Source organism: Marmota marmota, unplaced genomic scaffold, assembly GCF_001458135.2.
Source record: "Marmota marmota marmota unplaced genomic scaffold, marMar, whole genome shotgun sequence".
Classification (NCBI taxonomy): domain Eukaryota; kingdom Metazoa; phylum Chordata; class Mammalia; order Rodentia; family Sciuridae; genus Marmota; species Marmota marmota.
In genome coordinates, this window is record NW_026000057.1 from 9,131,107 (window position 1) to 9,154,707 (window position 23,601).

A 23,601-nucleotide genomic window follows, 5' to 3' on the forward strand; every position below is an offset into this window, starting at 1 on the left:
TCTTTTCTTCCTGTAGTTGCCACAGTGGCCAAAAAGGTAGCAGTGGGTATATTTAAGCTGGAGTGCTGGTGTGCATGGGACCCCAATGGCCTTATAGACGCCCTCACCGGCCTTTCTGTTTTATATTAAATTCTATCTCCCATACCACGACAGGACACTTTGGTAGTGCACATGGTTTTGATATCCCAAGAATGAAGTTATGTTCCACATAGAAGGTCCTACTTCCTCGTTTGCCCCTCACAGGTCATTCTGACTTCTGAAATCATGGGTGGTTTGTAAATTAAAAGCTTCTAGTAAAAGATGTGGCCACCTACCTCCACGCCCCCTGTTCTTTCCCTTCAACTGTCATGGAGTTGTGGACTTAATGATCCTAGCACTTCATACACAGCTTGCCAGGTAGTTTACAAATATGTGTCATGAAGAAATGTTTTACTGTTTAGTAAGTACCCTTGTCCAATAACTATCCTGAGCATGTGGCATCTTGTTCTGAATCTTACAGTATCACCGTGACACCTACTGAAAAGACCTGGGTTTCTGCATGAATGGGCAGGATTAAGTAAAGATGGTTACACTGGAGTTAGTCAGTATTGTATTCCATTTCCATGGGCTCAGTAGCTACCCTCAATGAGTTTGGACACTCCAGTGCTTGATGTCCAGACCTCCATGCCAGACACATGGTCTGACTGCCAGCCACCCATTCTTGATGCCATGTGTACCCTTTTGCCAGCCTCTTGGGCCAGTTTGATAGTTTAATCTTTGTAATGTTTCACTGAGCCTTTGCTTGTGTTGTAGTAGAATCATAGAAATGGATGATCCTTAGAGATAATCAAATCTAGTGGTTTTTAAAATGTTTTTTTGCTGCAAGAGGACAGTAAAACCATTAAAATATGGAATTTAACCCAGTCTATAAATCAGAGAAAAGCGGACCTTCTGTTTCATAGAGCAATAGAGGTGAAATGCCAAAGCCTCCGTCATTTCTCTGCTCCCCTCCCACCCAAGTCTTGATGTGTCCGGACCTTGGTGGAGCTCAACTGGAAACCACAGCTCCGGAGTCATGGATGGATTCCTAGGTGAAGTAAACCCTCCCAGCACCAATTTGCTGTTTATTGCTTCCTGAGGGTAGAATGTTAAAACAGACCTGCTCCACCTTCTTCCTCTGCGTTTCTCTGGTGTGAGTGTCCAGCAGACACTGCCGGCTAGCAGGAAGCTAAGTGCGGGTCTCAAATGTTCAGCCCAACCAACACTTGTGGATCTGTGAGTAAGAGGCAGGCCTGGGTGACAGTGGTACTGGTTCATTTTTTTTTAAGTTGTTGATGGAACTTTATTTTATTCATTTATTTATATGTGGTACTGAGAATCAAACCCAGTGTCTCACACATGCTAGGCAAGTGCTCTATCACTGAGCCACAACCCCAGCCCTGGTTCATTTTTAAATTCAATGATTGATGTGGCAGCTGGACGGCACTATGAGAATGCTTAGGAGGTTGGGATGTCCTAGAAGAATTAGGCTCTAATCATACTGATCCGTGCCTCTCAAAGTATGGTACCCCGAGGAATATTATTCGTGTCCCCTAAAACTTGTTAGAAGGTGACTTCTTGGTCTGCACTCCACTACTGCTGAATTAGAAACTTTGAGGGTTGAGCCAAAACCCAGCATTTTTCCCCCTAAGCCCAGGAATTTGATTTAATAAACCTTCTGGGTGATTCTGTTGCATGTTAAAGTGACAGATGATGATGGTGCCAAGAGTTGGGATGCCTTATCCTGTGCCCTTTGTACAGCATGCTTCTTTCCTTGCTATTGGAAATTTGATACATTTTTCAATCTTATGTGCAGTCTCAAGCTACTTCAGCTTCAAAACAAATCTCCTAAATGGGGCTTCCAGTTACTCTGCCACTCCCAAGCCCCTTTCATGTGGAAATTCTGAAGCAACCACACTTATGTAGCTGTTACCTTTGTTGCAAGTCTGGTTGTTTGGTTGTTTATTAAAGGAAGTGATTTTCTGCTTGATGGATGAAGGCCTCTTGAATGGCCTCTGAATACTGCTAAGGTGCCTGGGAATTGAAGACCTTTCAACTTCATGTGTCCTGGGAGATGGAAGATTTTCTAAGCACCGTACCTATGAAACATGTAACCGTAGGTACTTAGTTATCATTATGAGCCTATTCCTTTTTCTGTGTCTTGTGTCTTTATGATTGGCTATATAGTCATTCAACAGTCTGCAACTGGGGATCCCTAGCCCAGGATCCCCTGATATCAGAAAAGTAAGCTTTGTGCTAGGGATGAAGCTGAGGGGTAGAACACATGCCTGGCATGAGTGAGCCCAGAGTTTAATCTGAGCACTTTGGGGTGAAGGGAGTGGATTTGCTTAAATATATGGATTTTTTTTGTAGGTGGAGGGTTCTGTAGTTTTTATTAGATTCTAGAAAGGATCTATTGCCTCTCCCTTCCCAGTACTATCCCTGATTAATCATTGTTTAAGTTGCTTTTGGGTAGTACTTTTAAGTTTTCATAAAAATTGCAGCCATTCGAACCAGAAGAGCTTTCAGTAGATGCTGTGATCCTATTTCAGTCAGTCTAGTCAGCGCAGGTATTACTGTACACATCAAGTAGAGCAGAACTGGTTCTTGTGCGGTCTTGCCTTTCTGATTTTGGTGTTTGGGAGGGGCATACCCTTGTTGCTGTCATCAACAGAACAATACTTGGGTACTGCATCCCAGTGTGTGCTGTAATTTCAGGTATAGTTTCTTTTGTCAAATTCAACCCTGTGAGTCTGTAGAGCTGGAGGGTATTCTCCCTATTTATTGACAGTGGCACTGAGGCTTAGAGAAAAGAGGGAAATGGTGTGACTAGGTCCCATTGCATTTTGGACATTACCCCAAGGCTCGTGCTCTAGTTGCTTGTAAGTATGCTTGGCTATGAGGGGGGTAGCTCAGTGGTAGTGTGTGCTTAGCATGTGCAAGACCTGGGTTCCATCTCCAGCACTGCAAAAAAACACTACCAATACCACCAACAGCCTCCTCCAATTTGGATGATGCCTAGAGAAGTCTGAAGTTCATTGTGTCTAAAAGATTGATTGCTTACTCACAAGAATGCTTAAAGCCACTCTTATCTCTAAAGGAAGTAGATCATGTTAAAATTGTGGATTTCTTTTTTGCTGTTCTTTATTTTAATGGTTTTTAAAAAACACAGCTTTGTAGACGTAGATATGATTTCCCCATTTCTCAGTCAAAGAAAAGCTGGCTCCAGTCCCTCTTCTGTCCTCTATGAAGATCTTACAAAATCCTCTGGAATCATATTTTTCAGCATGTTGGGTCAGGAGAGTGCAAACCATTGGCAGCTGGTAGCATCACCTCATTTTCATTAGATTGTTCTTTGGGTTTCAAAGACTAGTGCCCTTGTAACTTACATTATACAACCTTAAAATTGCACATAAAAGTTTGCTGTGGAAGAGTAGCAAATGTAAGATAAATTGAGAAGGTTAAGGGGAAAGCTGCTAAGAGCTTCTCATAAATGAATTCTCATCATAAAAGCTCAGTGCTTTCTCCAAGTGACAAATTAACTCAGGAATTGTGCTTTGCATTTTTAAATAATGTGTGGCAGGGTAATTCCATTTGTGCTCAAGCCAGAGGTCAGTGTCTTAACTTATTCCACTTGTGCTTTTTGCCTAATAGTGTAGGAAAGAAAGCTGTATATGTGGACATTTCATTTACTTTTATTTTGCAAACGTGCCATGTCTGTGATTCAGTTAGTAAAGAAGTGCTGTGTTTTAAGGCAGGCTGGCATATAAAAGGTGTTTGTGCTGAGGCTTGGGGCCAGAGCATTTTCCACAAGGCATATGTGTGCTTAGAAAGCCTCTCATAAAGATTCTTGTTCTGACTTGAATTACTCTTTCACTCCAGTGAGGTCACTGGAAAGGGCATCGAGATGTCAGTCATTTATTTCAATTCCCTGCCATCAGGTGGGTATTAGTTAGCGTGGGTGGTGATTTCCTCTGCCAGCAAGTCGGAGGTTTGATAATGACAGTGAACTCTGAGAGAGGAACTCCATCTTTCTATCAGGAATATGCATATTAATGCCATTTAGACTTTTTTTTGGTGTATGTGGGGAGGGATATAAAATATCTATATTAATTTTAAGGTTTTACACCTGTGGTTTCTTGAACAGTAATAAGAAGAAAGAGAAGAGGCTTCCTGCCCTGCTTTCTTACTGTCTGTCTAGTGATGGATCATGTGATAGCTCTGTGTTCTTCTAGTCATTGATGTCAGGATTATGAGTTTCGACTGGGTAATTGATAATATCTTTGCCCTCTGCATCCTTCTACTGAAGTTTTTATTTTCCTTTCTTTGGCCTGTGTCCACATTGCATTTTTACTCTGTGATTTTAATTTGTAGGGCAGAGACAATGGGCATGATGTTAACCAGTTGCCTCAAATGCTGGCTAGTGTGGACTTGACCTTTCAAAATTAGAGCATGATGCCAAAGATCACATTTTACTTGAATGAGGTTTTTGTTGTTTTAATCTCAGGGAAATCTGAATGTCTGGGGATCAATGAGTGAAATGCAGAGGAGATTAGGGGAGACTGGGCAGATATTTGGCTTAGGAGTTCTAGGACTGTGTACCAGTCGGTCCTAACCTGGAGGGGTGGCCCTTAATGTTTCTTGGGAACAGAACAGAGGAAGTTTCAAGGCTTAGGAGAGAGCCTGAAGCAGAGCAGACCTCTGGATTTCCCTGAATTTTCTTCTAACTCTGGATCTTTCCTGGCATCAAACTATTTTTGACTTTAGTGCAATTTTTTCCAAGAAGAAAACAAACAAAACCAAAACAGGAGTCCAAATTTATGCTTCCTGTGGTGGAATCTAGTATTATAAAATCTATTTGCACCTAAATAAAGAAAGTAAATTCAACTGCTTAGGAAGCTGAGTAAGAGTCTAGGGGTTCAAAGCCTAGCCTCAGTAACACAGACCCCATCTCAAAAAAAAAAAAAAAAAAAAAAAGGAAATCTTGACAACAGCATGCCAATCAGCAGACCCAGAAACTACAGTGGGCATTTGAGGTTGAAGTCTTACCTGTCTGGGCAGACAGATATAGAGTTAGGAAATACTTGTGTAATTCCAAGGCTAATTGTTTATTGGAAAAACATATTACCACGAAGTTATGGTCTGACTTAATAATAGCTTTGTCTTCATGATTAAAAAAAGTTATTTTCCTGTTATTTGGTTTTTAATGGGTATTCAGGCTATGATTTTTTTTTTTTTTTTAAATCAAGGACTGAGGGTGTAGTTCAGTGGTAGGTAGAGTGCTTGCCCAGTATTTGCAAAGCCCTGGGTCCCCTCCCCAGAACCAAAACAAATTTTTTTTCAAGAAAATTTCTCATAAATGCAATGATATTTATTTATTTATTTATTTTGTCAAGGAGAATTTAAGAAAGGTTAATTGACTCAACATTTGGTTCATTTCGTTGAATTCTATGGCTGATAGGCCAGGGTAATTTAAAGCTGCCTCTTTGCCTTCAAGGATCAGAGCCTCCTGGGGAGGGGATCATGTAGACAAATTCTAATAGAGGTGCATACAAGATGTCCTATGACTGTTGGGATTGTTTTTCATACTCTCCTTGTTGAGCCTGCCTCTGGAGGAGGTGGAATCTTTCCTTCTTGCTGTGCTTTTTAGAGCAGCTTGTCTTACTTGGTTGTCTCCGTGCTTTCTGTGCTCAGGATTGCATGTGGAAGTTGGAATTTTGCCAACCACTTCATGCTTTGGAATTTTTTTTTTTTTTTTTTGGCATCCGTGATTTCAGGGGCAGATATAAACCTAAGTGGCTGAGCCCAGGCGAGTCTGTTTGTTTGGATTATAGGACATGCATCACATTAGGGCTTGAATAAAAAAGGTATTTTTGAATGTTGGAGTATAAACTGGGATTCTGTCAAGTCTATGTTTCCTGTGAGTCTGTGGCGTGACCATTGCACAATCAACTCCAAATCTGCTTGGCTTACTTAAGTCAATCTTAATATTGCATGTATTTCCGGTTTGGTTGTTTGTTTCACCTCTCTCCTCCACCAAAAAGCCTATGCCAATTAAGGGTGTACTTCCTGACTTCATTGCTTAGAAGTTTCCTGAAAGTCACTTGTTCTCTCTGTTCCATGCATGTAAATGACAATGGCAGTGCCTTTCCGTCTTGTTCTGGTAAATGAGGAATTAACGTGTATAAACATCTTTTAGAACTCTTAGAGACAGGATTAAATAAAATGGAATAGTAGTAAGCAAAATAAATAAATCCCTTTCCTGTACTGAGTTGAGTTTTATTAAGGTAAGTTTTCTTAATGTTAATCTGTGGTTTTTTGTTTTTTGTTTTTTTTTTGATTTTAAGACTCTAGCCTCCCTTCAAAAAAAAAAAAGTTGATATTCTTTAGACTCCCTTACTTTCCTACTCTAAGGTATTGCTGAATTGGTACAACTGTCACACCACCCCTAATTTGATAAACTGTGATATTTTCTTTTTTATTGGTGGTGGTACTAGGGGTTGAACTCAGGAGAGTTTAACCAATAAACCACATCCTTGACCCTTTTAAGTTTTTCTTTTGAGACAGGGTTTCGTTGAGATGTTTTTTAGGGCCTTGTTAAGTTCCTGAGGCTAGCTTTGAACTTGTGATCCTCCTGCCTTAGCCTCCCATGCCGCTGGGATTACAGGCGTGTGCCACTGCACCTGGCTAAGTATGGTATCTTTAAAATTTTATTCTAAAAAATTCTTCTTTAAGTGTCTTTCATGGCTCATGAACTGTAAAACTTGATTTAAGTTGACTTTCACTTTCATAATCTTATTATATTAAAATCTTGCAACATTTGAGTCAAGTGCAAGAATATAATTTTCATAGCTGAAGTTAAAACCTGAGACCTGAGTTTTACTTATTTTTTATTTTTTAAAATATTTTATTTTTTTAGTTGTAGTTGGACGCAACACCTTTTATTTCACTTATTTATTTCTATGTGGTGCTGAGGATCAAACCTGGGGTCTCCAACGTTCGAGGCGAGTGCTCCACCGCTGAGCCACAACCCCAGCCCCTGAGTTTTATTTTACCTGTCTTGTGTGCAGAATTTTAAGGCAAACTTACCTGGTGACACTTCACAGTTTTACAGAAAAATATGTTTCCTCTTCCCTCCTCCAACTGTCTTGACAGCCAAGAAAGTCAAGGGAACAATCAACAGAGTGGTTCAAGAGGCGGAAATTTGCCCAGTGCCCTGGAATTTGCTTCCTCCTTGGTGTGAAAGCCTGTATTTGCAGCATACAAAGTGATGCTGTGTAAAAATGTGAGGGACAGGTGTTTACTCTGGCTTTGACTACGGTGAGAATTTGAGATGAAAGAGTCAGACTCGGAGTGGGAGGTGTTTTGGAATCTGACCTGTCTGTCAGTTTTGTTACCCATCATTGAAACCGAAGACTTAGTGAAAGCAATGTAATTTCACAATTCATAATACAGCTCTAAAATCTTTTTCCTTTTGGTTGATGTATTTTAAGCAGTTGAATATATTTTCCATAAATTTTACTGCCTTCCATTTACCTTTGAATAGAAGCCAATGAGGAGAAATATTTAGAAGGTTATGAGCAATAATAGAACGAACTGTTAGGAGAGTCCTTTTGTGGCTTTCCTCTAGTGTGTGGAAAATGGCTGTAATTTGATAGTGAAATGTTGGAAGATGATATTATTTACTGTTTAGAAATAACACAAATGGGGCTTTGCTTTTGAAATTCACAGGTTCAAAACGTTTAGTTCTGCCTCACTAGCTCAGTCGTTGTTCATTATGCTTTGCAAGGATGGGAGGAAGTGTGACACATCGCAATGGTGGGTCCGCCACACGGGTCTAAAATACAGAGTTTGATTAAACCAATTAAAGATGCCGCTTAATGTCCTATATGGAGATTCATGAAATTTCGTTTTTAGCTTAAGGTTGGTTTGAAGAAAGAATGTATCCTATTGATGAAGAATACCTAATTGTAACTTGTCTGTTGAAACAAACAAAAAAATTCAATTTAGAAAGAGCAAATAGTCGTTTTTAAAAAAATTTGTTCTTTTTAGATATACATGACAGTAGAGTGTATTTTGACATATTATACACACGTGGAGTATAACTTATTCTAATCAGGACCCCAGTCTTGTGGATGTACACGATGGTGAGATTCACTGCGGTGTATTCATATATGAACATAGGAAAGTGATGTCAGATTCATTCCACTGTCTTTCATAATCGTGTTTTCAAGTTAGGTCTTTCATGTGTGTGTCCCCTAGCGGCTTGTCCCCCGGGGAGTGGCACTTCTAGTATGTGTCTGCCGATGCCAGTGGTAAACACATTTATTGCCATTTGATCCTGAAACATCTGATTTTATCTTCTGAATATTTAAGGATCCATTGCATGGATGGATCCCCCATGCTGCTTGCCGTGGGGCTGGTGGGTTGAAAAAGGAGGGGTAACTTAATGTAATTCCTTACAGACTGTCTTCTAAATTTTTCACTCACTTTGTGCAAAGACTGTCTACACAGTTTTCCTCTGATTTCCATACAGTGGTGTCATTTACTTGTGCTTTACTGTTCAGAAGATTATGTGAGCTTTTTTTGTGACCTAAAATTGCCTGTCATTTGTTTTGATGGTTAAGGGTGAGGAATTGAAAGTTAGACTGGAGTTCCTATTTTGGCTCTGCCACTGAGATTTTATGTCATCTCTTTAAGCTTCAGTTTTCTTGTGTATAAGATGGGTATTCATTCTTTCATTCCCCCCTCCCATTTATCCATTTAACAAATATTAAGTACTTTCCATGATCCAGGCCTGTTGTCGGTATTGGGAATCCCCTGATGAGTAAGGCAGGCAGAATCTCTCCTCTCAAATCTCTCCTCTCATGGAGCTTACATTCTTTGGGTTAAATGGAATAGAAATTAAATATTGCACATTCATTCCATCTGTGAATTTATGTCAGGTGGTGACAGGTGCTACAAGCAAAAACAGGGTCAGGGCTGAGAGTGACCAGATGGAGGACTGTTTCTGTTTTATTTGAGGTCGACAGGAAAGGTCTCTGTAGTTAGGTCACATGTGAGCAGAGACAGAGAAAAAGGATGAATGGGGATGTCTGGGGACGTAGGACTCAGGGAATGGCATGCATTGTAGGCCCTGAACATTCTTGGAGGTGAAAGCAAGACCGGAACAGCAAGGAGATGCAATGGCTGGAGCGAAGGGCAGAGCGGGCAGGGGAGAGCACCCACCTTGTAGGGCTGCCTAGCAAATTGAGCCAGATATCATGTTTAATATGTACTTGGCACACATTAAAAGAATAAAACACCATGACAGCTGAGGCTGATATTTTAGAATGCAAGAAGATTCAATAGTGTGAAATTTACTAATGATATTCATCATTTTATTAAATATAAGTAGAAAAAAACAACCACTTTAATATAAAAGGCATTTGAGAAAACTCAATGTCTATTATTGATTTTTTTAAAAAAACCCTCAAAATGTACTAGGAATATATCCTAGCAAAGTAAGGTACTTTCATCTCAATCCCCAAACCATCTCAAGCTTAAGAGGAAGTTTGAGAACACTGCCATTAAATCAGGACAAAAATAGAGATATCCATACTTTTCACTACTAATGGTGTTTTGGAATCACAAGTCAGTGCAGCTGGGAAAGAGAAAAAAATTATAAATGCATAAAAATCAGAAAGGAGATGATTGTTGTCAAATAATGCAGTAGGCAATTAGAATATCCAAGAGAATCAAGAGAAAAACTAATTATTAAGAATAAGATAACTTGTAAATGTGCATGTATAACAAATAATGTATCTACATTCATAGCTTTTATATATACTAACAATGAGCGATTAGAAGGTTTAATAGAAGAAAAGATCATTAGCATATAAAAAGATAAAATATCTAAGAATTTAAGAAATATGCATGCTGTGTGTGAAGCCATTTAAAAATGTTCCTTAGGGTCACAAATAATACATGAAAAAATTAGAAGAGCTGTCATAGTCTTAGATACAAAGATGTCAGTTCTCTCTAAATTAATCTGTAGGTTTAAAACCAGTAAAAAATAACAACAGGTTATTTGTGGGGGACTAAACAAGCTGATTTTGTGTTCACTTGAAAAAAATAAATAGGACAATTCTGAAAAAGAGATGAAAACCTAACATAGTAAGGCTACAATAGTTGGAAGATTGGTATTATCAAATATCGTATTTAGCATATGATAAAGTGTTGCGAGCCGTGCATGGGCTGTGTGTGAGCTCTGCTCATTTGAGCCTATGGGAGGACTGGCCTGTCGTGCGTGCTCTTTGCGCTGTGCGACGCATGTGTGCTGTTTTACTCTCGCTCTGACCTGAGATGGGCGTGACTTGCCACAATGTCAATCAGTCTACTGACCACAAGACATCAGGAAGCTAGACTCAACCCCCTGGAACCTGACCCCTTGCCTTATTTGCGTGGGATGTTCTATGAATGGCTTCTCCCCAATAAATAGGGGGGTTTCTGGTGTGCTCGCTCCCTTGCTTGTGTCTTGCCTCTTGCCTTCCTTGCTCTCCTTGCCCTCCAGCAGAGGAGCTTAATTCTTGAGGCTGCAGAGCCGTCCTGAAACCTAAATGTCTTCACCATTTTCCATCTACTTGGTTGGACGTGGATCACTGATTCTCCCTGTGCTTCAGTTTTATCATCTGTAGAATTTAGGGTCTGGATTTCAGTGATCCAGTTGGGTCCAGCCATGTTAGGATCCTAAGTTATTAATAGAGTCCTTGAACAGAGTCAGCAGAGATTGAGCCTCTGCAGAATGCTCTGTTCTCTGCAGGTTTCCACGTGTGAATATGATGTGTCACCTGTGCCAGTTCAGTCCTTTTAAAGAATGGAATTATTCAGTAATTAGCTGGTCCACCTCATGTATTTGAAAACTGTTGAGTGGTCTGACACTTCTCTCTTGTTGGTTGGATTATTCATCAGCCTCCAGGAAAGCACTTGATTATGTCTTGGGTTTGTTAACACAGTGCCATGGATATATCCACACCTCCTGTGCTGGCACCCCTGCATGAGATTCTCCACACAGGGAGCAATCCCTGATGGGGACAGTAGCATGTACCCCACCACCACCACCACAGAGTTCACTTGGTGGTTTTTCCTTGCCTTTTTGCACTTTCTGCCTCAGCAGATTTCTGCACTTGGCACCCTTGAGGTCTAAATTCTGAATTTATGCCATTTGGAAATGAGCTTTAAATTTTGTTCCTCTGTTGAAATTAGGGATGTGACATGGTTATTACACAGAAGGACTGTGAATCTGAATCTGATTTTATTACATTGTATTAGAAGGCAAGCACTTACCTGGGGAGACAGCTGAGTGTAACTGACCTGTTAACTGCCACCCTCTCCCCTCAACTCCACTGCCCCCACTTTCTGGCAGGTGACATATTTTGTTTTTAAATGAGATTGTGATCAAGAGAATTATCAAGACCCAGTGAGTTTTAAGAAAGCCCCTTCAGCTTACATGCCTTCCATTTAACCTTGCTTTCCATGTCATTCTGTACAATACTGTGAAAGGACCCGGCTTCCTTTGATGATGGGAAGCATCACTGCTGGCGGGATTGTGACGGTAACATCTGAGCAGCACCTGATAAAGCCCTCAGTGATCCACAGCCATGTCTTGTGACCCAAGTAAAAGTGTGTGTGTGCGATGACTAACAATGTGGAGCACGAGAGGAGGGTATACGGGGATGGGCATGGAGATGGGAGAAGTGCTTCTCTGGAATTAGGGGCGTCCTTTCGTAAGTCCTGAGTCATAGAACAAGGAAAGCCTTGAAATCACCCGAGAGGCATCTGAAGCGATCTGGAATTGCCAAGAGGTGGCAGAAGAGCCAGTGTCTCTCCAGTACCTGTGATAGAACTGTTCGTGGGGTTCTGGAAGCAATACAATTCTGTTACTTCCAAATCCTCTCGAAATTCATGGCCCAGACAGTTGATCAGGAGGTGCTCTGCTGGTTCCCAGGTGCTTGATAAGCAATTGATCGCTGACAGTGAAGAAGGCTGATTGAGGTCATCATTTTCACACCCCACTCTTCTCATGCCCAGTCAGTGCCACTGCTGTGCAGTTTGGAAGATGAAGGTCACATTGTGTCCCCATTCTCTTTTGCTCTTTCATGAGACATTTGTCATAATCAAATTTATCACATTCTATGCTTTTGTAGCCATCTATAGGTTAAACGTGCACATGCCACACACACCACCTCTTCTGGTGACTCCTGTGGAACTGTCTTCATTGGACCAGTGCAGAAAAATTATGCCATCCAGAATGACTCATTTGTTCTATAAGACTCAGATTTGTATTGCCCACCTTAACCGGTAGAAAGGATGGGGCAATATTTCACCTAATATTTATAACTCTATCAAAAGAAATCACATCTTGTTTTGCTTTTGCAGAAATGGTTGTAATTATATGTAATTACCCTGTTGTACTCTGCTTTTTCTTTCCTCTTTTTGTTATAAATGACATTTTCTCATTTTTTTATAAACTTGTAAAATTTATTCATAGCAGACAGAATTGTGATTAAGTAAATTATGTGCTAGTGGCAAATTTACTTGACCGTTCCTCTGGCATTCAGTGGATTCCAGTTTTCAGATGTAAGTGTGGCATGCTGTAGGTGTAGTGTAGTCTTCTCTAGCTTTTGGAAGTTTTCTCTAGCTTCCACCTGTCGTGATGGTGAATCCTTGTGATTTCACATTTACATTAGCTTCTGCTTCTCACATCTCTGTTGGGATGAAGTATTTTAGATGTTCTGGTTTCTGGCCTGGGCCCTTCTAGCTTTGGCTCACTGCATTTCTATCAGGCAGGGTGATTTCCCAGCTTGCTTCTCCTCAAACTCATGTTTTTTTGGTTGTTCACTGAGGATGAAGATGTGGGTTTGTGTTGTGAAACTGGGCTTGCCAGCTAGGCCCAATGATGTGAGGTGCCTGTCTCAAATCAAATGCCAGTGGGGTGGCCAAAAACCACATTTTCAACCATCGGTGTCTAGAGAGGTCAGAGGTATCAGGGAATATTTTGGGAGCATTGCCTATTTTTGGAAAGTAGTTTATAAAGTCATTGTGGCCACTTGTTCGCTATTTTATATTGTCATTCTCCTCTGCATGTGATGCTATCCATCCATGGATGTGAATTCATTTAGTTTCACATTTTTTATCTTCTTCTGAGAGAAACGCATAATTACTTGACATCTGTTAGAAGATGTTACTTTCCCCTACCCAGCAGGGTTTTCTCATTTTTGGCTAGCATTCAGATTTGTAAATAAAGATTTGCTTTTCACTTATTTCTTACGATGAAGGCAAAGGCGGTGTGGAGAGAATTGACTCAATGCACAACAAACAGTGAAAAATGGGAGGGGGGAGGGAAATGGGGAACCGTGGACTGAGTCTCTTCATTTAGTTAATGATCATGGGACTTTTTTTATTCCTTTCTGTAGATTCTGAAAGTCACCTTCTGTGGGTTCCTGTGAGAGCAGATGTTGGGGAGGTCTTCCACACTCCTCTGAGGAGGGTGATCAACAGACACCACCCAGCCGGGGGCTCTTGAAGGGAGCCGTCACAGGTATGCCTGCCTTTATTTCACACCAATGTGAGTCTGGAATGTTCAGTGATATACTTGAAAAGAATCCTGCTTGCACTTTCACATCCGAGTGAACATCATCATGTTCAAAACAGTGTTTTGAACGGCCTGACCTCGATGTTCTACTCAAAGCATTTTGAAAACATTTCTTTGGGAGGTGCCTCTTGGTCCTCTGGGAGCATCCTCTTAAGCACCCCGTTTTCTGTGGAGGCATCTTTCAGCCCTGTAAGGGGGTTTCCCGGAAATAGCCTCAAGTCATTTACAGGTAGGTCGATGCACGGGGCACTCTGATTTGATCAGAACCAAGAAGGCAGTAGCGCAGGGAAGCCAGGATTCTTTTTGTAATTTGAGTGAGTACTTGAGGGTGTACACCCTCTACCCAAAATTAGTTCTAAGAGTGAGTCAGAGTTTTAAACACTGATAATGTTATTAAAATAAGTGATTATGTTGTGTAGTTTATAGAGGCATACTTATTTGAGTGCGTAAATGTTGATATTCTTTCTTATTAAAGTCAGGCAGTCCAGTCTCTGTCTCTGCCAATGTTGTAGAAAGATTCCTGGGCTACTCAGGCCAAACAGGATGAGAGCTAAACTTCCTTAGAGGTATGCCTTTAAGGCTTTATAATTTGCCTCTTTTAAATGATCCCCCATGGGTATTTTGCAGTGTTTCTCCAAGTACAATGAGAGTACTTGTTAAAAATTCACATTAAAAATTTCAAATTACAGGTTTGGGGGTATAGCTTTAGTGGTAGGGAGCATGCTTAGTATGAGCAAGGTCCTGGGTTCATTTCCTAGCACCAAAAAGAAAAAAAAGAAGGAAATTCCTATCTATTGTGTCAGAATTAGAATGGAAGCCAGGACTTGGGAATTAGCATTGTATAAGTAAGAAATCCCTAAAGATTGACACCTTTGGGGCAGTAAAATCAGCAGAACTGACATTCAACTCTCTGGTCTCTGAATGTAACTATTCTAGATACCTCCTATAGTATTTCTCTTTCTGTGTCTGGCTCATTTCATTTAATATAGGTCCACATGTTATAGCATGCGTCAGGATTTCCTTTCTTTTTCAGGCCAAATAATATTCCATTGTAAGTGTATACCCCCCCTTTTAAAAAAAAAAAAAAAGCATTCTTTTTTTAATCTTTATTTTATTTATTTACTTATTTTTATGTGGTGCTGAGGATCAAACCCAGTGCCTCACATTTAGACAAATGCTCTGCTCCTGGGTTATAACCCCAGCCCCCGTATATTACATTTTGTTTATCCATTTATCCATCCATGGGCATATGGGTCTCTTCCACCCTTTGGTTGTGGTGAATAATGCTGCTATGAATATGGATGTACAAATAGGTCTTTGAGTCCCCACTGTCATTTCTTCTGGGTATCTAGAAGAGAATTGCTGGATCATATGGCTTTGGTTTTTGGGGAATCTCTGTCCTGTTTTCCATAGCAGCTGTACCTTTTTATATTCCCACCAACAGTGCAGAAGAGTCCCAGTTTCTCCATGTCTTTGCCAGTACTTGTTGTTTTCTCCTTACTTGACAGTAGACATTCTCATGGGCATGGGTGATAACTTGAGGTTTTCGTTTTCATTTCCCCAATGCTTTATGGTGTTGAATATTTTTTGATCTGTTTGTTGGTCATTTAATATCTGTTCAAGTTCTTTGACATTTAAAAAAAATCTTTTTGTTGTTATTGTTGAGTTTTCTATGTGGATATTTCCCTTATCAGACATATGGTTTGCATAGATGTCCTCCTGTCCCATAAGTTGCCTTTGCAATCCATTACTTGCATCCTCTGATGCACAGAAGTTTTACGTTTTTTTTTTAGAGTTTTAAAATTTTGATATAGTCCAATTTACTAATTTTTAAAAAAATTTTTATTTTTAGTTGTACATGGACACAATATCTTTATTTTTACTTATTTATTTTTATGTGGTGCTGAGGATTGAACCCAGGGCCCCACTCATGTGAGGCAAGTGGTGTATCACTGAGCTACAACCCCAGCCCCAATTTACTTACTTTTACTTGTTGGTTGTACTTTTGGTGTCATATTGAACAAATTATTATCAAATCCAGTGTTACAAAGCTTTCTCTGTATGTTTTCTTCTAAGAGTTTTATTGTTTTATTTCTGAGATCCATTTTGAGGTAATTTTTGTGTATGGTATAAGTTGAGGGTACAACTCATGCTTTTACATGTAAAAATGCCATTTTCCTAGCATTATTTGTTAAAGAGAAGTTCATACCTTCAAAGACAGTTTAGGGTAAGGAAAAGAAAAGCAGATAATTATAAATATCTATAGTATGTCTATGCAGAAATTCCCATGAATCCCTCTGTTTCTAATTAAGAAGGCATTTCAGAAATAAAAGGGTATTGCACAAATTTGAAGCTTACCTTAGACTGAGATTTAATAACTATAAGTAGGTATGGCATTAAGTTTTATCTTAGTTATATGGTGGGTCATGACACTTTTTATTTATTTATTTTTTTTATGGGGGATTGAACCCAGGGATGTTCAACCACTGAGCCACATGCCCGGCTCTTTTAATTTTTTAATTTTGAGACAGGGTCTCGCTAAGTTGCTTAGGGCCTCACCAAGTTGCTGAGGCTGGTTTTAAACTTGTGATCCTCCTGTCTGGGCCTCCAGAGCTGCTGGGATTATAGGTGTGCACCACTGCATCTGGCCAGGTAATTTAATCCCAAATTAAATTTTGGATTTGATTTTGTTGAACTCTGAGGTTTGGTCTTAAAGTAGGGTGTGTGTGTGTGTGTGTGTGTGTGTGTGTATCCCCTGTTACAGATCTTTTCCCAGTGAACTCTGACTAGTGACAGTTTTAGGGAGCATTTGTTTCAAGGCCCTAAGCAGAATCAACATTTTGATGGTAAAGAACAGCCAATAATGATTCCTGGGGCAAAAGTCTGCAGTTTCAAACCATTCACATGTCTTCATGGCACAAGCTGTTTGAAATGCGTTTTTACCTCTTAGCTCCAGAAAGTTTGTGTGTGTTGACCTGATGATACACTGGTTTTGAAAAGGTCACAACCCAAATATTGTGTCCTTAAGAATTAAGTTATGTTGGGACAGGCAGGAGGGTGTTGGGAATGTGGTGTGAAGGATGTAAAAGAAAATGTACATAATGAAGGGGAAAGCCAGGTCAGGAATACTAAGGAGGTAGCCTGGTGGGGACCCATGCTTATAATCTCTGATTTAGGCTCGGGCAAGAGGATCACAAGTTCAAAATCCAGCCTCAGCAACTCAGCAAGACCCTATTTTTTAAAAAAATTATTTTTAGTTATAGTTTGGCACAATACCTTTATTTTATTTATTTATTTTTATGTGGTGTTGAACTCAGCGCCTAGCATGTACTGGGCAAGCACTCTACCGCTGAGCCACAACCCAGCCCTCTTTTTTTTTTAATTATTATTTTTTTAGTTGTAGATGGACACAATACCTTTGTTTAATTAATTTATTTATATGTGGTGCTGAGAATCGAACCCAATGCCTCACATGTGTTGGGTGAACGCTCTACAGCTGAGACACAACCCTAGCTCTGAGACCCTATTTCAAAATAAAAAAATAAAAAGGACTGGGGGTGGTAAAGTGATGGCCCTGATTTTAATCCTCTGATGAAAAGAAGAAAGGAAGGAAGGAAGGAAGGAAGGAGGGAGGGAGGGAAGGAGGGGGGGAGCAGGGAGAGAGGGAGCAGCAGAGGTGCCCATAGTTGCAGCTTGGATAATGACAGGCTCTAATGTCAGGCCTGTTACTGTCTTGGAGGAAATGATAGTGGATACTGGAGGTAGCGCAGCAAGAACCACAAGTGGAAAATGGCTTTGAAAATGGAGCCTGAAGGGTGGAGACAGTGTGATACAGTGTGAGCGACGGTCCTGAGGAGATGCTGTGTGGAATGCATCGCTGTGAATTTGGGATGTACCACAAATAGCAGGGAGGTGGAGGCAACTGCAGATTTTTGGAGCTGTTGGGAGTTATGTGTCTAATGTACTGTTCCAGGGTTAGGAGCCGTCCCCATGAGAGAAGCACAGCGGTTACAGCAGCACCAGCGCCCTCTTTCTCCTGGATGCTGGGAATGTGCCTGGGAATGTGCCTTGTGCAGAGGGGGGCCCAGCGTGTGCTCCTCTGTGCACCGCTGGCTGTGTGGAACCCCTGCGAAACCTTTTCCAGAGGTGGTTTAGAGTGACAGTCCAGCTTCAAGACTGGTTGGGGACCAGGTTTTCTGAGTAAATATGAAAGAATGGCCCCCACATGACTTAGGGTCCAGTAGTTAAACCAGCTACATAACCATGTAAATATGAAATTTGTTCATTTTGTATAGCTCTTTTCACAATTTCGTTGACTTAAAAACCTACTTTCATAGACTTAGTAACCTTCTTTCTTTTGCAGATTTAGTAATTTTGTTTATTCAGTCCTTTTTGACTCTGCTTATCTCATAACTCTTATAATTTCATTCTTAGTTTAGATGACCACAGTCATTTTTGGGTATCCTTTTTTATTATTAACTCAGAAGACATTTGTTCCAAACCAGTCTTGATGTTAGATTTTTGTCTTTTCTAATTGATCAGAAAGTGTGTGTGTGTGTGTGTGTGTGTGTGTGTGTGTGTAAATAATTTATGTGTTGTTAGTTTTCTATTAATCTTTAACATCATTTCTGAAATAGCTTGCCTCATCTCTGTCTTTAAATTTACAGGACCACACTCTGAGAGCTGAGACACAACCCCAGCCCTGAGACCCTTGAATAGCTCTTGTCAAGGCAGAGGTTCTCAAAGTGTGGTCCCTAGAGAAATGGCCTCAGCCTCATTTGGGAACTTGTGAGAAATGTAAATTTTGGGACAGAGCTCAGAAGCGTGTGTATGACAAGCCCTCCAGGTGATTCTGATGCCTGTTGAAGTTTGACAACTGTTCCTGGTGTATTCTTTAGCTTCTTCGTGCTTTTCTTTAGATCATTCTTTTTTCTCTAGCTTTTGATCCCCTGAGCAAGTAGATTAGGGGTTCTCAAATCTTGTGTGCACAGGAATCACCTGGTGAGTTTGTTTAAAAACATTTCAAGAAGCAGTGAATTTCTCCTGACTTTTTCCTAGGAAGAGTCTGAGAGTCTGATTCCATAGGTCTTAGGTAGACTGGGGTACCTGCATTTCAACAAGCTCTCCAAAATAGTTCTCATATCTAGGATCTAGATTAGATGAGTATCTTTCAGTTTCTTTCAAGTCTCAAGTTAATGTGATTTAAAATGGCTTTTTGGGGGATTAGTAACTGAAAGCTTGAGGCTAGAACTTCATTTGTAAACCGCAGTTTGGATTCGTTTCACTGAAGCCAAGTTATGTTCTGATTTCTTTCTTTGAAAAATAGGATTTTTTCCTTATCTACTCAGATTACTATATATTTTTCTGAGGCTTATCCTCTTTGGTAAGATAGTTCACTCACTAATAGAGCATTCTGACCCTTGTGAACTTAGAGATTTCACATGCAATTCTTGTAGGTAATTCATAAAATATAAACTTTAAACATGGGTTCTAGGGAATGCCACTTTTTATTAAATGTATTTTTTTGCCCCTGTCTTTTATTTTCTGGGCTCTAAGTTTGTTCCCTATGAATGATGGCCCATTCCTTCATCTCAATGTCATTCATGTCTTTGGTTTTTCCTTTAGTTTTTATGGTCCTTCTTTGTCAGCACACTTGTTTGTGGGTCTTCCTCTCGTCTTCTGTCTCCTCCGTCCTTTTCCACTGTCTCTTATGAGTGGAGGAAATTCCCAGGCCTTTTTCCTTTGATGCTGGGAACTGAACTGGGGACTCACAGCTGTGAAGCGCATGCTGTGTCACTGAGCCACACTGTGGTTCTCCCAGCCCTTTTCTTGCGCCACATCTCACTTGCCTGTTCTTCCCATAGGCCAGCTTCTTCTGTCTGCCAGGCCCTTGCTGAGATGTCACCTTGACACCACTGTTTGTGTGGGTGCACCTAACTCCCACAGTGGTCTCCTGGATGTCCCATAGTCAGGTCAGGTAAACAGACCTGAAACTGAACTTGTCATTCTTCTCCCCTGGAATCTATGCTTCCCATTGTGCTCCCTGTCGTGGCAAATGGCGTCCTCAGCTGCCATTAACCACAGGTATTTCCTGCGTGCCAGATACCATTCTGTGAGCTTTCCTGCATCGATCACAAAACCCTTTGAGACAGATTCTGTTATTTTTGCCATTATTCCACAGATGAGGAAACTGAAGCACATAGATCACAAGTAATTTACCCAGGTCCCCACACTCTTAGTTGGTGGAGACGGGTAAGCAGGCTGTTTCCACAGCGTGTGTGGTCCCCGTTGTTGTGCTCTGCTGCCTGCCATTCTCAATTGCCAAGGCCAGAAGCCCAGTATTACCCTTTATTCACCACTCTCTTCCTCTTGGTGTATGTGGTTGGGTTTCTTGAGTTTGCCTGTGAACTCTCTCTTCAAACTATACTTCACTTCTCTGCAATCCATCATAAGAATTCTAGTCCGGTCCTCCGTCATCTCATATTTCCTTTACTGTAATTGGTGTCCTTTTTCCATTCACTTCTTTATTTTATGGCTGGAGTGTTGCTCTCCCCAGTGGTAAATCTGATCATGACAGTCCTCTGCATTCACCAGCCCAGCCCCTGTTCCACCAGTCACCTGTCAGGCAGCCCTTCCTTATCCACCTTGCTGTTGAACAAGCCCAGCCAATCCTGGGGCCAGGAATGTTCAAACAGTTGAGGAATCTCACTGGAAGGCAAAGAGCTGGCAGGGGTCAGGTAATTCCTGGGAGATGCCTGAAATTTTGGTGCATAGTCTTTGCCTCTTTTGGGCCTGGGCCTCTATTTATTGTGATAAAAAAACAATAAAAAAAAAAATCAGTGTCTAATCTGGCCCTGCGAGGAGGAGCCTGTGTAACTCAGGAAGGCCCAGAAGAGTGCTTCCTCCATCCCACTCCGGAATTGCGCTCTGGCCATATCCGACCTCTTTCCTTCCATAAGGGCATCATGAACTTTCTCTACTCCTGGGCCTTTGCACATGCTTGTCCTACTACCTGAATTCCTCCTTCCTCGTTGCTCCTTTTGCCTGAGTACACACAAGTATCTCGTCTTTCATGTCTCAGTTTAAAGCTCATATCACCTGAGAAACCTTCTGTGATCCTGCTCACTTTTCCACAGGTTAGGTTCAGTGCTTTTCTGATATGCTACCACAGCAAGCACACCATTCTTTTAGTTCTGTATGACTCATTAAACTTTGTCTTAATCACCTGTCCATCTCCTTTATACCGTAAGCTGCATCTTAATTCATTCCTGTGTTTCTGTTACCCAACATAGGTGTTCAATAGGTACTGATAATATGAAAGAGTCTGAGTATTTTGGTGAGCCAAAAAATGTCTGCTGGTGTCATGTGCTTTCTCTAAAAGGTGATATATTGGAAAGGGTTATGTTCATGACTGAACCTGAACCCTAACCCTGGTGGATAGGGTTTGGTCACCATCACAATCAATGGATTGAGCAAATTAGGAAATTATTATTATTTTTTTTTAGTAAAGTAAGTATGGAACTAGGCTCTCCAGGGAGCAGAGTGGTTCTGTGGTTGTCAGTGACCCGGGTTCCCTCTGCCTCTGTTCCACCGTGTTGCAGTGTGAACCTTGTCCTCCTGTCTTCCTCTCTAGTGCCTGACTCTGGCCTCTGCAGGGCCTACTACAGGAGAGAAAGGAAAGGTCAGAAGGTAGCAGAGCTTGGCACAGTTCACATCCTGCCCACCGTCTCTCTGCAGCTCTCCTAAAGGCCTTAGAAGTGATTTCCCTGTCCTCACCAGGCAGAGGGCATCCCACATCACTTCTGGCCACAGGGAGGCTGGGAGGTGGAGGTTTTTGTCTGGCTCTTTGTTGTGCTTGTGAGGTTGGGTCTGTTACTAAGGCAAGGAAGACTCGTTATGGAGTGGGAACCAGCATCTCTGCAGCACAGGTTGGGATGATTTCCAGCCTGTGCTTACAGATGGCTTTAGTGAATAGTTTGCAGATAAGTATGTTGCAGATTAAGTACCTTGTTTTTTAAAAAATGCATTTGAAAGAAAGCTACCTTTTAAAAATATGTATTTTGATTTTAGTTGATATCATAAATGTCATATATTTTGCAAACAGTTTGACTGACCAGCCTGCCTGCCTACCTGTTTTCTTCTTAACTTTTTTTTGTTTTGTAAAATCTACTGTACTAGCTACTTTGATATACTCAGTTAATTGTTATTAATCATTATAATCCTACTATGCTCTATAGAACATTGGTAGTTATTGTTCCTATCCTGTTGAGAGCCACAGCCGAAGGGGCCCCAGCAAACTTCCAGCTGCCAGCAAACTTCCAGCTGCCGGCTGATGATTGGCTCACAGCGGCCCCAGCAACATCTAGCTGATTGGCTCCTCGGCCCCAGCAACATCTAGCTGATTGGCTCCTCTGCGGTGATGCTCATTGGGCTGTTTCCCTGCCCTTTCAGACCACGGAGCTGCTCATTGGGGGACTTTTTTGGCTCCGCCCACGTGACCCAGCCAATCGGCCTCAAGAGCAGGAGGATTGTGGGAGGTGGAGAGAAGCTTGTGTGGGAGAGAGAGGCTTGTGGAAAGCCGGTGGTGGCAGTTGAAGCTCTGAGGGTTTTTCCTGAGAGGCTGTTTTGTTTGGCGTGTGTGGTTCTAAAAATAAAGTTAGTTTCTTTTGACAAGTGGCTTCTGATTGTGCCCAGCCAGACTGCGGCATTTGGTGGCTCGCACGGGGAGCGACTGAGGGTAAGTGAACTGCTCGCCCCTGAGGGCAGGGCAAGAGGATGGGTAGCCATTTTAAGATTCCTCTTTTGTTATTTTGTTTCACTTTTGTTTTAAGTTGCCTGTCCCTGGAGATGTGTAAGATGGAAGAAAAACCGCTCACATCTGAGGAACAGATAGGGAGAAAGGACGGATGGACATTTCAGGAGGCTATTGTAATGATTTTGTGTTGTTTCAATTTTGTTTCACTCTGTTTCCGTTTTGTTAGGCGTTATCTTGTTGGGTTGTATTATAGTAGAAATATGGGATCAGAAATTAGTAAAAAACAAACTGAAAGAGTGTTAAGTAAATTGTTAGAGGAAGGAGGCATCTCAGTAAAATCAAGAACAATCAGGGCATACATTGATACAATACAAAAATGTAGCCCATGGCTTTTTAAGGAGGAGTTGTTAAATATATCACAATGGAACCATCATGGTGAAGATTTAAAAAGAATAGAAAAGAAAAGCCCAGGGACTCTGCCAGTTGGCACATTGCCATTGTGGACGTTCATATCTTGTTTGCTTAGTCCAAAGCCTTCAGTTCAGACAATGGTAGAGGAAGAAGAAGACATAATGATTCAAGTAAAAGAGAAGGTCTCTCAAGTTAGTCAGACAGAGGAAAAGATTCAAGTAAAAGAGAAGGCCTCTCAAGCTAGTCAGACAGAGAAAGAAAGTGTAAAACAGAAAAAGCCATCAGGGGGAAAGTTACAACAGGAGACTGCTACTAACACCTTTCTATCACCAGAGGACGTAAGTGTCCAACTAACAAGGCCACCTCCATATGCTGGGAGGTCCCCAACCCCCGCAGTTGATAGTTGGGATCCTGAGACAAGATCTCAAATATTAACATGCCCTGTATTTGAGGCAGGAGGGCAGCGATTTTACCAAGTTTTAAATTTCAAAACAGTGAAGCAGCTAAAAGAGGCTGTAACAACCTATGGTCCTCAAGCACCCTTCACTGTAAGCATGGTCGAATCCATTAACAACTTGAACATGACGCCAGCAGATTGGGCTAATATGTGTAAAGCTGTGCTAAATGGAGGACAATACCTGTTATGGAAGGTTGCCAATGAGGAATTTTGCAAGGAGACGGCTAGGCGAAATGCAGCAGCTGGTTATCCTCAGAGAAATCTAGATATGTTGTTAGGAAAGGGACCTTATGAGGATCAGCAGCAACAAATTGCATATGATCCTGG

General features: G+C 41.2%; 1 protein-coding gene across 1 annotated transcript in view; it reads left to right on the forward strand.

Annotated features, from left to right (window-relative positions):
* Positions 1-23,601, forward strand: part of Fhip1a (FHF complex subunit HOOK interacting protein 1A) — a 242,735-nt gene that overhangs the window by 54,032 nt on the left and 165,102 nt on the right. Inside the window, exon 2 of the mRNA XM_015484474.2 lies at positions 13,473-13,597. The gene's annotated coding sequence lies outside the window, so the exon portion shown is untranslated. The remainder of the gene's footprint in view (positions 1-13,472; positions 13,598-23,601) is intronic.